Source organism: Rhagoletis pomonella, unplaced genomic scaffold (genome assembly GCF_013731165.1).
Source record: "Rhagoletis pomonella isolate Grant_MI unplaced genomic scaffold, Rhpom_1.0 Rhpom_scaffold_00001, whole genome shotgun sequence".
NCBI classification, from domain to species: domain Eukaryota; kingdom Metazoa; phylum Arthropoda; class Insecta; order Diptera; family Tephritidae; genus Rhagoletis; species Rhagoletis pomonella.
In genome coordinates this window covers 98,718,455-98,730,954 of record NW_023458555.1, presented here as the reverse complement: position 1 = coordinate 98,730,954, position 12,500 = coordinate 98,718,455, and the positions used below count along the sequence as shown (strand labels likewise).

At 38.0% G+C, this 12,500-nt stretch overlaps 1 protein-coding gene across 1 annotated transcript in view; it reads left to right on the top strand.

Annotated features, from left to right (window-relative positions):
• Positions 1–12,500, top strand: part of LOC118749187 — a gene marked incomplete in the record, with an annotated part of 14,163 nt that overhangs the window by 1,315 nt on the left and 348 nt on the right.

The window sequence follows — 12,500 nt, the reverse complement described above, 5'->3', positions numbered from 1 at the left end:
AGTGCTCTCTGAGAGCAGGTGTGAGAGTCGAGTAGCGAAAGCGCTGGTTGTCTGTTGTGATTGCAGCTTTTCGACGTTAAGCTTTCCTTGCATATTTGGGCGCACATTTTTTGCTGCACAGAGGCGGGTGCGTATCTTGGCTGCAACAAGATAGTGGTCCGAGTCGATGTTTGGGCCTCGGAGTGTGCGTACGTCTAAAACACTGGAAGCGTGCCTTCCGTCTATCACAACATGATCGATTTGGTTTCTCGTTTTTCGATCCGGAGACAGCCAGGTAGCTTGATGGATCTTTTTATGCTTGAACCTAGTACTGCATACTACCATGTTTCGGGCCCCGGCGAAGTCGATCAGCCTCAATCCGTTGTCGGACGTTTCGTCGTGGAGGCTGAATTTTCCGACGGTGGTTCCAAAGATCCCTTCTTTGCCCACCCTGGCATTGAAGTCGCCAAGCACGATTTTGTTATCATGACGAGGGCAGCGCTCGTACGTGCGCTCCAAGCGCTCATAGAAGAGATCCTTGGAAGCCTCATCCTTCTCTTCCGTCGGGGCATGGGCGCAGATGAGCGAGATGTTGAAGAATCTCGCTTTGATGCGGATTGTGGCTAGACGCTCGTCCACCGGGGTGAACGACAGTACTCGGCGACGGAGTCTCTCTCCCACCACAAATCCAACTCAAAATTGATATTTACAATAATTTTTAGACGAAAAGTAAGAATATTATACATTTTTGAAAAATGGGCGTAGCCACGCCCACTTATGGTTACATGTGTATATCTTGGCAACCGCTGCACCGATTTCTTCCAAACTTGGCACAGTTATTGGCCTTGGTACAGGATACCAAATGGCCGAAAATTTTTACAATAACCACGCCCACATCCCATATAACGGTAATTTGGAGAAAACCGAAATCTTCGATAAATCAGTAAATATTAAAGCTAATTTATTCAAAATTGATGCTTACAACAATCCTTTACCAAAAAATACGCTTATGATAAAATTTTGAAAAATGGGCGTGGCACCGCCCACTTATGATCACATATATATATATCGGTAACCGTTCAACCAATTTGTGCCAAACTCGGTATTTTTATTGTGCTTGCCACATAAAAGCAAAACGTTGAAAATTATTGAAATCGGACTAAAATTACGGCCGCTTTTTATATAACGGTAAATTTCAGAAATGCATGAAACTGCAATATTTCGAAATTTTACGGACGCTAATTTACTCAAAATTGATACACCTGGCTAACCATCTAGCAGTAGGTTTTGGAAAGGTGAAAAAACATTTATTTAATATTTGCGCCGGGTATTTAATGTTCGGCTCCGCCCGAACTTAGACTTTCTTACTTGTTAATAGATGAAAAAGGTTATTGCCAAATCCTCAGTGTTGTGATATTAATCCACACACAATCATGAACTACCACCAATTGATTTTATTTAACAAATTTAAATTACGAATATGTAAAAACATGATGCGAAAAACTAAACGCCTGCGCACATCTGGAATACGAGAAATATTTGAAGAAAGAGTGTAGAAATGATCCATAACTTGCAAAACATGTATCGTTTCCACAAAAATAAAGCGAACACTATTAAATTGAAGAAACAGTCCATGTCCAAAAACCCCGGAGGAACACTGAAAGAATTCTGTGTTTTAAATTAGCATATTTTCAACGAATTCGGAATGTCTAAGATGGAAAAGAAACCAACCTTTCTATAAGGAAACAATTACAGAAAAAGACTTTTCTTACACTGTATTCATGTCTCCGCCAGCAATTTGTGACGACATCATTTAAAAGCAGCTAAGTAGAATGACGACACTATTTATTAGATGGCACATTCAACGAGCCAATGTGCCAAAATGCGGGTATAAACAATTATTGATTATTTAATATCGGAACCGAGATCATATAAGTTAATTGATTGGTTTTCACACACTTTTGAAACACAAATTATATACCTTTTTACTGCAGACAAGTTGTTGCCCCAAAACAAAGCAGAAATCTTCCAATCAGGGCTGCCAACTATCCTTAGTTATGAGGTGCCATATTGAGGATAAAAAAGTGCCAAAATGTGCCAAAGAGAAAAATAAAAGTGCCAAAAAGGGTGTTATTCCTTTTAATCATTCACATTTATCAATAAAATAAAGCCACATTTTCAAAACAAAAGTGCAATGATAAAATAGGATAAACCAGTTGAATGGCCTTTATAAATTAGAAAATTTTAGTTGAGAAAAAGAAGTGCAAGCAAAGGAATTCACAAAACTGAATTGAAATGTTATTTTTTTACAAAAGTGCCATTTTGGCACTTTATGCCAAATTGAAAAATTAAGTGCCATTTGAAGTAAAATAGGGACAAATGGCACAGTTTGTGCCAAGGCATTCCTGCTTCCAATAACTTACAAATATAAAAAGGTGAAATATCGAGGGCTTGAATTCATTAATACCCTCTATCTGCAATTTGCACAAAAACTAATTTGTGATTTTAGAAACCATCTGGGACTTATTACCTGTCGTTATATAAAGTAACATTAATATCACTGATGACAGTTAAAGCTTAGGTGGATTTTTATATCAGAATCTCATCTTTGTAAAAAATGTGCAGATAGAGGGTATATTGAATATAAGCCCTCGATGTTTAAAATATATACAAATTTTATTTCAACGTATACAAAAAATTAATCTACCTGTGTTACAGCACGGCGGGAGACGGGGAAGGAGGCCCGGGGGCCGCGGCGTGGCGTAACGTGGTGTGCGCGCCGGACGCGCGGGGTACACGGGGCGCGAGCGCGGCGCGCGCGGTGCGGCGCGCTAACGCGGGCCGCCGCGAAGCTAAGCAAATTTAATGTTTGAAAGAGAAATAATGTCAATGGATTTTATTTCGTTTTTAAAAAGGTAATAATGTCAATTGACTTTATTTCCCACCCTTATTTCCGTTGATCTTATTCCCTGTCACCAAAGAGGAGTAGCCACAGGGATATCTCGTACTTCTTTTTCACTCAAAGCTATTTCATTTTCACAGTCCACTGAAACTTCTTCTTGATTCACCCACTCAACAATATCCTCTGTTTCATTTTCTGTGATGACACACATGAGCTCTCGCCCGCGTCGTGAAATTATCCTCTTTGCTCTTCGACGCTGAGGCTCAGAAAAGATCAAGTGAAGCTTTTTGTGAACGTAATAACATGTTCTGACCGACAACGAAAACACCTTGAAAACGAGTTTTGGGATTGTGGGCTGAAGGCTGTTCACACCGACTGTTGGAGTTTTCGTTGACATTTCTTACATCCTTTGTTTACAGTTTTGCTACACAAATACAAAACCAAAATACTTTTCCTTCACTTCCATGCTTATTTTATTTTGACCCGCCAATATAAATCCGAAATGGCGTATTAAAAATGATAAAATATGAATTCAACTTCGATAAATAATAAAAAAAAACGAGTGCAGACACCGATTGGAATGAGTGGAACGTGAGTTTTCAAGTGGTTTGCAGCGAAAACTGGTTTGAGTTTGACAGATTTTACATGGACGAAAACACAAGTTTTCGGTCGAAAACCAGTTTTAGCAACGAAAACATGTTTTCGATGTCGGTCAGAACATGGGAGTTTTCGCCTGTTTGTGTTTGAGCTGCATTTTTCGGTTATAATAGACACCGAAGAGTAACGTTTTTTTAGAAAACTAGAAAAATTAAAGCAAAAGTTGTAAAAAATTGTAATATCCTCCGTATTTAATGTATATTTCTCATTTCAATACAATTTAGTACTTTAATTGGGTGAATTTTCGTATTTTATAAAGAACAATTTTGAATAAGAATACAAGAAAAATAATATTACGTAAGAATCTACGGGACGCCCCCTCCCCCCATATAAGAAAAAGTAAGAAAATTCTAGACTTTTTCCTTTTCGGTTGTTGTTGTTTCCGACAGGGTGGGTGTATGATGTATTATGGAACGAATGTCCGTCATCCCTTGTCAAATTTGGTTTGGAGACAAACCAGTTTCGGCGTTGTGCCATCTTCAGTGTCATTTTTCGTTCTGCATAATTTTTGTTGGTTGCTCGTATTTATACTCCTTGTTAACTACCTCTTTCTTTTGTTAGGTACGTCTTTTTAGTTTTGCAGTGTTTGCGGTACTCAATAGGTAGATTAATTGTTTTGGCTCGTTTTTGACGGCAGGTCCGTGATTTTTACCCTCTTTGTTTTTGCTGTTGGTGTATTCCCTTCCATATCTGTCCTTAATATTTTCTTCTTCTTGTACAGTAGTTTTAGAGGTTCAAATAGTACGTCCGATACAGTATTTATTTGCTCATTTATTATTTGTCCTTTGAAGGTCTTCTGTTTATATATTTCCATATTTTCTACTATATTCAATCTTTGTCCTTTATGTTGTACACGGAGAAGTTCTGTTGTTTGTCCAATCTTGCCAAATGCACACCAATGGAGATTGGACAAACAACAGAACTTCTCCGTGTACAACATAAAGGACAAAGATTGAATATATTAACATAAATTATGCAGAACGAAAAATGACACTGAAGATGGCACAACGCCGAAACCGGGTTGTCTCCAAACCAAATTTGACAAGGAATGACGGAAATTCGTTCCATAATACACCAAAATTCTAGACCCTCCCTTCCCCACAAAGGTCTTACGTAATATATGGACAGCCCCTTAGCTCTCTCAATTTCCCCTACTTTGTAAGTTTTTTGGGTACGCGAACACAAAAAGCGGATAGTTTTTATAACTTTCAATAATTATTAGGTACGCGAATGCAACTAATTGTGAACGGTATTTTCATTTATTCAATTCAATTAGTCTATTACTATGTTTATACGTAATCTATTTGCAAATAAAAATAATTTGCAAATACTTAACTCACTGTTTATTCGATGGTGAAAGATTCTTTTTTAATATTGCCTGATTATAAAAAGAATAATATGACCATCGAAAAAGAAAATAAAGTTTAAAATGGCAGCGTCTTGATTATAAAAAGGCATTAAGATGACCATCGAAAAAGAAAATAAACCTAAGAATGTCGGCGTCTTGCGCTTATTTGCAAATAGTACCACTAATCAATACTTATTTGGGTGATTTAGTTATTTGTAAATAAAAAAAATAAGTCAGCGTTTAGACGGCAAAGTTAACCATTTTGCGAATTGTATTTGCAAATAATACGTGCGTATAAACGAAGTATATGAAACAATAATTTCTTACAGACTATATAACAATAAAGCTTAAACTAGGGTATTTTATTTAAGAGGTTAGTAAAGGCTGTTTTCGGCAACGAAAAATCAAGGTCGATAGAATTGTAAACCTGATTATTTAAGAGCCCGCGTGATGGGCGCATTACGGGCATAATTTGTACTCACATTGTCAGCATGGAATGGGAAGGGAGGCACGAAGATACCTCCGCGGAACATTAAAATTGATTCTTTCCAAAAGCTGCGGACAGTCAGAAATTCCTTGGACAATGCAAAAAATAAAAGTTAAAGATAATGTTGACCTCCTTTTTCCAACATTTTCAAATTGATAAGCAATAAGCGCGCATTATATGAAGGTATAGGATATGAAAAGCGTACTGAACGTAAGCCGAATTTGAGGAACACCTTCTGAATTCATTCAATCTTATTAATATGAAACTGGTGAAAAGGACGCCAGATTATTGCTGCATACTCCAAGAGAGATCGCACAAAGGAGTTATATAGAAGTTTTAAGGTGTAAGGATCGAAAAATTCAAAGCTATTCCGCCGTACAAAGCCAAGCATTGAATAAGCTTTAGAAATAATAAAATTAATATGGCTGGTAAATGAAAATGTAGTATCAAAGACAACACCAAGATCCATGATTTCATTTACCGCCTGCAGGCTACAATTAGAGATACTGTATCCAGTTTTTAGTAAGTTACGTGACTTAGAAAACGAAACATAAAAGCATTTATTAATATTCAAAAAAAGATATGAGCTCAAGTACCACGAATATAAATTATCCAGCTCGGATTGGAGTTTCAATAAGTCAGCGGAGTTCTTAACAACTGAGTAGATTTTTAGATCATCTGCGTACAAAAAATAATTAGCGAAGGAGAAACAAGAACCAATGTCGTTAATGAACAATACAAAAAGCAATGGACCCAGAATGCTACCCTGTGCAACACCTGAAGTAGCAATAAAAGGTTCTGATTGAGCATCATCCACAGTAACAACACAGTGCCTCCGTTTAAGATAAGACCTAAGCCATTGCAGAAAAGTAGAATGAAAACCTATGGAAGCCAGTTTGTCAATCAAGATCGCATGTGAAACCTTATCGAAGGCTTTAGAAAAATCGGTGTAAATACAATCAACTTTATATCCGGCAGAAAATGTAGAGATACCGTACTCACTAAAAACTGCCAGATTAGTGACTGTTGAACGACCGGACTCGAGCCCATGCTGATTCGGACAAATGAGACTCTTAACAGAAAAATATATCTTGTCTTTGATGACACGTTCGAAAAGCTTAGACACATTGGAAAGTTTCGAGATCGGTCTATAATTAGTTACATCATTTTTATTCCCGCATTTGAAGATAGGAGTTATGGATGACAGTTTCCACAGGTTTTTAACAAGAGAGCCGAGAGGCCATCCATATCCGTTTGGGAGGAGGATTTGAGCTTAAAGACTCCAGTTGAAATATCATTAGTTGAGAGAGTCAGTGATCCGAAGACACATGTGGACCTAAAACCAGATGAGAAAGCATCCCAGGAAAGGTCTTCTTCACAATCATAGTTTGATTTGAAGAAATCAGCAAATAAGAATACTGTGGATGGTATTGTGGAGCACCCTTTTTTTGATTTTATGAGTTTCCAGAAGGTCGTGAACCGGTGAACCGGTTTTGAACCGAACCGGTTTTGAACCGGAAACCCGCTTTTTTCTATTAATTAACTGAACCATTAACCGAACCGAAATTTTCCACAAATGTTTGATCCGAACCGAAAACCGAACCACTTTCCATAAAGGTTTAAAGGTTCGTTTCAACTAAGTTTTAATAGATAAATGTACCCACTTTTTTTCTTTTTGTTAAACATGGTAATACCTACCATGCTTGTTTACCATGTGACAACATCAAATGCAAAGGTAACCCAGGTTTTTTATACCCGAGCGCACTTGTGCACAAGGATATTATAACATTGGTCACATAATGGTTGTTTGTAACAAGTAAAACGAATCGAGATAGATATAGACAAATGTATACATAAGTGATCAGAATAAAAAGAGAAATCTATTAAGCGGTGACTTTCTGTCTGTCCGTCCGTCTGTCCGTCCGGCGGTCCGTCTGTGCCCACGATGACTCGAGTAAAAATTGAGATATCTTAACGAAACTTTGTATGCGCACTTCTTTCGGGTGTAGGACGGATGGTATTGAAAATGGGCAAAATCGGACAATAACCACGCCTATCTCCCATATAACGGTAATTTGGAGAAATACGAAATCTTCGATAAATCAATAAATATTAAAGCTAATTTATTCAAAATTGATGCTTGCGACAATCCTTTACCAAGAAATAAGTTTATAATAAAACCGGTAACCGGTCTACTAATTTATACCAAACTCGGTATGGCTATTGTGCTTGCCAAATAAAAGCAAAACGTTGAAAATTATTGAAATCAGACTAAAATTGAGGCCGCTTTTCATATAACGGTAAATTTCAGAAATGCTTGAAACTTCAATATTTCGAAATTTAAGGACGCTAAATTATTCAAAATTGATACACCCCGGTATACCATGTTGCGGTGGCTTTCGCAAAGGTGAAAATCATGTTTTTAATACTTGCGCCGGGTATTGAATGTTTCTTGCTTGTTTTTCGAACCGTTGAACCGAACCGAAACCCCGGTTCAAAGACCAAAAAAAACCGCATTGACGAACCAATCCAAAATTGCAAAAACAGTTCGAACCGCTGAACCGAACCGACAAAATTTTTCATCCTGTTCACGTCCGTGGTTTCTATATAAAAATTTATCGAACAATTGAATTCTTTCAGATATTGGCGTAACTTGTCATAAAGCAACTGGTTATTGGTGGATTTAAACTTTTTCAAGAACTTATTCCTAAGATTCTTAAGCTTCTTCAGACGCATAGTATACCATGGTAGCTTATATGGTTTTCCTTTGAAAAGAAGGATATTATTTATACACGTTTCGTACACTACTGATCTGAAAGTATCAAAACATTCAGAGACATCAGTACTAGACCAACTGACTTCGGCGAATAAATTTTTGAGACTCACAAAATCACATAAGTAGTAATTAAAAGCAATTTTATAGCTGATTTTGTAGAGTACAAATACTCACAGTTATACGTTGTACTAAAAATTTAAAATATACGGCACACAGCTGTTTTAAACAGCGGATATTTTAAATTTTTGAGACTCACAAAATCACATAAGTAGTAATTAAAAGCAATTTTATAGCTGATTTTGTAGAGTACAAATACTCACAGTTATACGTTGTGCTAAAAATTTAAAATATACGGCACACAGCTGTTTTAAACAGCGGATATTTTAAATCTGGTGTCGGAATTCAAGCAATGGCAAAGGTTTATGTTGCATGTACAGTGCCTTATCTTCTTTTAATTCCAAAAACTCCAACTGTTCTTCTTCTTCTTCTTTTTCGGCGCTATAACCGCCTAAGCGATTTTGGCCGAGTTCAGCAAAGCACGCCAGTCGTTTCTCCTCTGTGCCAACTGACGCCAATTGGAAACGCCAAGTGAAGGCAAGTCCTTCTCCACCTGATCTTTCCATCGCAGTGGGGGCGAACGACATGGCCAAGCCAGCGGAGCCGCTGTATTTTAATGCACTATGTCCATGTCGTTGAAAAGCTCATACAGCTCATCGTTCCATCGTCTGCGATACTCGCCGTCCTTCCGCAAAATCTTTCTCTCAAACACTCCAAGAGCCGCCTCAACGGATGTTGTCATTGTTCATACTTCTGCGCCATATACCAGCACGGGCATGATGAGTGACTTATAGAGCGTGGTTTTCGTGCGTCGAGAGAGGACTTTACTCCTGAATTGCCTACTCAGTCCAAAGTAGCACTTGTTGGCAAGAGTGATTCTGCGTTGGATTTCAATGCTGACATTATTATCGGTGTTAACGCTGGTTCCCATGTAAACGAAATTCTCTACTTTCTCGAAATTGTAACTGTCAACAGTGACGTGGGTGCCCAGGCGCGAATGTGCTGACTGTTTGTTTGATGACTGGAGATACTTCGTCTTGTCCGCGTTTACTCTTACCAACTCTTCTTCGCTCTTCTTAAAAAGGGGTATTTCGGATATTGTAAATTCATCCTCAATTATGTTACATAAAAAAGGGTCTATGAAGTATGTAAACGTACATTTAAATAATTTCAATTCGGCAAATCTTTTTTTAAAATCTGCCTTTAAATCATGTGAACATTTTTTTTCTAGCCTTGCCAAATGATGAAATATTCTTTTTTTGCGATCATGAATAAAAAGACGTAGTTTACCTTCAAAACTTAAAATAATTTGCGACATATCAAAGACATGTTTCTTCTCTCCTTGTAGAGACGAATTCAAGTTTTGCAAATGTTCCATCATATCGGTAAAGAACATTAAGTCGGAAAGCCAATTTTCATTCTCAAATTGCGGGTAATGTTCCGATCTCAATTTGCGTGTATGTATATAAAAAGAATAAAATAAAAAAACACCACAATGGAAAAGAACGTGGAGCAAAGAAATAAGTATTTTAAAGAGTAAAAAGAGTCAAAATGTTCTAAGCAAAGAGAAAGTAAAAAGAGCGAGTAGAGACGAATTCAAGTTTTGCAAATGTTCCATCATATCGGTAAAGAACATTAAGTCAGAAAGTCAATTTTCATTCTCAAATTGCGGGTAATGTTCTGATCTCAATTTGCGTGTATGTATATAAAAATAATAAAATAAAAAAACACCACAATGAAAAAGAACGTGGAGCAAAGAAATAAGTATTTTAAAAAGAGAGAGAGAATCAGACGTGTTTGGACGTGTTTATTAGTTGCTCCGCGATAATCACTTGCTTTTGCTTAATTTTATAATTTTCATATATAAATTCGACTATTTTTCGTGCGCTGAGCATCTGCCAATCATTAAATTAACACTGAAAGCTTGCTTCCGTCGTTAATTTGCTTGTTTTAAGTACTTATCTAGCGCATACAAAACTTACATTCTGTGGTAAAATGTCAGTGACAAACACAACCACATCAACATCAACATCATTAACACGCCGCGCTAGCAGAGAGTCCCCCTTTGCTAAGGCTGCTAAGCTTGATGAGTCTGCTGGAGTAACTACAGTTTTAGCGGCCGTAAAAGAGCTGGAAGAAAAAGTCAAAATACACTCTGAGCAGCTCCAGTCTCTCTTCGGGAGTCTCTCTTCAAAAATATCTGAGTTGGAAGAGAAGCTTGTCAGGCGTTTGGATGCGGAAGTAGCGACTTTGACAGCGGTGGAATCTTCTGAGCATATAGCGAAAATGGAATTGGAAATAACCAAACATGAAGGTGAGATTGCGGAACTACGGTCGTCGCTTGAAAGTGTACTGTCGCAGAAGGCGATTTCCGATCATGCTGCTGATGCTGTTGCCTTTGGGTTGCGGTATATGGAGGGTGAGAATTTAAAAAGCATTTTCAATCGAATTTGCCTCTCCATTGATTTCATGGTTCCGCCAATCAAAGATATTTTCCGGGAAAAATCTAATTCCGTGAGCCCCAACAGTGCAGTCATTATAAAATTCTACTCTCCCCCCGATCGAAATCGGACTCTCCATGTGTTCGCTGAATGCCGTAAGCGCATCAAATCTGCCATCCCGCTTAACTCTTTGGGTGTGGAGGGAAAATTTAGTATTTTTGAGAGTCTTCCTATTGAACATAGAAAACTACTGCAAGCGGTGGTTAAGATACGGCGAGAGGGGAAGTTGCTGTCGGTTTTTACCCGCAGGGGTTTTGTACATGTGCGGCATGATACAAATGAGCCCGCAACCAAAATTTGCAATGGGAGTGAACTGCAGCGATTTCATTAATGCTCTTTGCTGTTATATATCTATGTTCTATAATTACTACGTGTGTTATACCTCTTACTGCGCTTCTCACTTTGTAAAGATGGCCATTCTTTTCAATTCTTTATCTTTGTTCTCTATGAGTGAACTTGTTTCTGCTTGCACCTTGCATGAGTGTACAATTCCTAGAGCTGATGTAAACAGTCTCGCTAAGTTAAATGTTCTCTGTAGTCGTCAGAAGTGCCTTAACATAGTGCACTTTAACGCTCGTAGCTTGAATACTGATAAGATGGACTATGTTAGGAATGTTCGTCAATTGATGTTATTTGTGTATCTGAGACGTGGTTTGATGCGTGGCTTAGTGACTCCTCTGTTGACATAGGAAATTACAGTCTTCTACGTAACGATAGGGTCGGCAAGAGAGGTGGTGGAGTTGCTATTTATTGTAGAAGCCATTTACGGATGAAAAATTTAACAATGTCCACAAGCCATGGCACTGAATTCCTTGGTGTAGAAATATCAGGTAAAAATTTTAAAGCACTTGTTGCTTGTGTCTATAATCCGCATAAATCTGTTAGTCTCAGTCCGTTTTTTGATGTCATGTCTGCGTATCTTGTTGATTATAATCATATCATTGTTTGTGGAGATTTTAATGTGAATACTCTTGTGCGTGACTGTTACAGTAAAAATTTCGTAGACAATGTTGCATGCGCGGGGCTCTCGATGGTAAACATGGTGATACCAACAAGATATGCGGTAAATTGTAGCCCGAGCCTACTTGACTATTTTATTGTTTCCGACTTGACCAGTGTTTTAAAATTTGACCAAATTACGTTTTTATCTGACCATGATCTAATTTTTTGTTCCTTGGACATTAATGTTGAGCGGAGTCGTGACGATCAGACATTTTCATATAGGGACTTCCGGAGTATTAATTTAGATGCACTTTTCTCGGACCTTGGCAGAATAGACTAGACTGAATGCTGGCATTGTCAATCAGTTGACGCTAAACTTAACTTCCTTGTTAGTACTCTTAGCGATGCTTTCGACAAACATGTGCCTGTTCGCACTGTCCCTGTTGGATGTTCGTCTTGCCCGTGGTATAATAGAAAGGTTCAGTCGGCCATCAAATTGCGAAAAAAGCTCCATTCCCGGTGGAAGAAAAATCCCACCTTATCGAACTGGGATGCATTTAGGTCGGCTAGGAATATTTCAACTTCCGTTACAAGGTGCGCAAAGCGCGCTTACTACGCAAATAAACTAGATTCCAATCTACCACCCGGTGTCTTGTGGCGCAATATCAGTAGTCTTAGGGTACGTAGTAAGGAGAATGTGCGATGCACTCTATCACCTGACGACGCACAGTGGGGCAAAAAAGGTTGTCGTGGACAAATTAATTTTGAGAGCCCACATATGAACCGATTTCTAGTTTCTTGTTTATAAACGAAAGATAATTAAATTCTGCGTCGAACTGTTCGAGGCGATT